Below are 1,412 nucleotides of genomic sequence, written 5' to 3'. Positions count from 1 at the left end.
TGTCCGGGCCATAACTATGTCGTTCATTGTCAGATTTTAAAATCATTTGGCACATTTGTTCACCATCATTGGACGGTGTGTCGCGCGAAATAATTACGTCGATATCTCCAAGGTCAAGGTCACACTTTGAGTTCAAAGGTCAAAAATGGCCATAAATGAGCTTGTCCGAGCCATAACTATGTCGTTCATCGTCAGATTTTAAAATCATTTGGCACATTTGTTCACCATCATTGGACGGTGTGTCGCGCGAAATAATTACGTCGATATCTCCAAGGTCAAGGTCACACTTTGAGTTCAAAGGTCAAAAATGGCCATAAATGAGCTTGTCCTGGCCATAACTATGTCATTCATTGTGAGATTTTAAAATCATTTGGCACATTTGTTCACCATCATGGGACGGTGTGTCCCACGAAAGAATCACGTCAATATCTCCAATGTCAAGGTCGCCACGACTAAAAATAGATTTAAAAAAAAAAAAAAACTTACAAAGGGGGTTAATTTTTTTTGGTCATTTCAAAAGTTCAGTTTGAGTTTTCTCCCTTTATCAGATTTTTTTTTCACAATGAAAACCTGGTTTTGTGACAATTTTGTCCCTTGTTTCACTGTTGAATTGAGTTGAAGCTGAAAAGAAAAGAATTAACATGTCAAAATACTGTCCCGAAATTATCCGTATAACAAAATTGTGTCTGTGTGTCGTATGAATGAATCTGCACTTAAAGTAAATTAAGATTCACGTCGTACATCGAGTAATTTCGTCAATTGTCAGAACGAAAGTACGGTTTATATTCCAATGCATTATTTTATCTTTCCTGGATATTGTTTTGATATGTTGATGCTGCATTTACAAGTATTAGTATATATGAAGTGAAAACACCAAAAAATAAACAACGGTTGCGACACACACTCATAAAGTTTAAAACATAGCATATGCTGCTAGATGCGCATAACACTTTGATAATGGATTTTGGATACCACTTCGGAAGGGGGTTTATTCCGCCTGTCTAAAAACTTGAAGGGGGTTTGTTCCGCTATGGCGTTTTTAGGGAAAGGGGTTTCTTCCGCTATGGAAGGGGGTTTGTTCCGTGTATGCAAAATATGAAAGGGGGTTTGTTCCGCTATGCCTTTTTTAGGGAAGGCGATTTCTTCCGAAGGGGGTTTATTCCGGTAATCATTTTGAGATTTCATTATAGCATTAAATGAACTTAAGGTGTGTTGTTTGATTAATTTCTTAAGTTGAAAGAGAAAAATATGTTGTTTTACTATTATGATTAGAAAGTTAACTTTATATTACAATTTTGTGTTACAAATCATGTAGAAAATAAATGACAGCATTATAATATGTGTAAAATTAAATAAGCTTTTTTCGGGTTATCATTTTTATATTTTATAAAGTTGATTTAATTAGGTGGTTT

The sequence above is a fragment of the Dreissena polymorpha genome, chromosome 3 (assembly GCF_020536995.1).
Source record: "Dreissena polymorpha isolate Duluth1 chromosome 3, UMN_Dpol_1.0, whole genome shotgun sequence".
NCBI classification, from domain to species: domain Eukaryota; kingdom Metazoa; phylum Mollusca; class Bivalvia; order Myida; family Dreissenidae; genus Dreissena; species Dreissena polymorpha.
The sequence above is the reverse complement of the archived record's forward strand: the minus strand, read 5'-3'. Positions refer to the sequence as shown.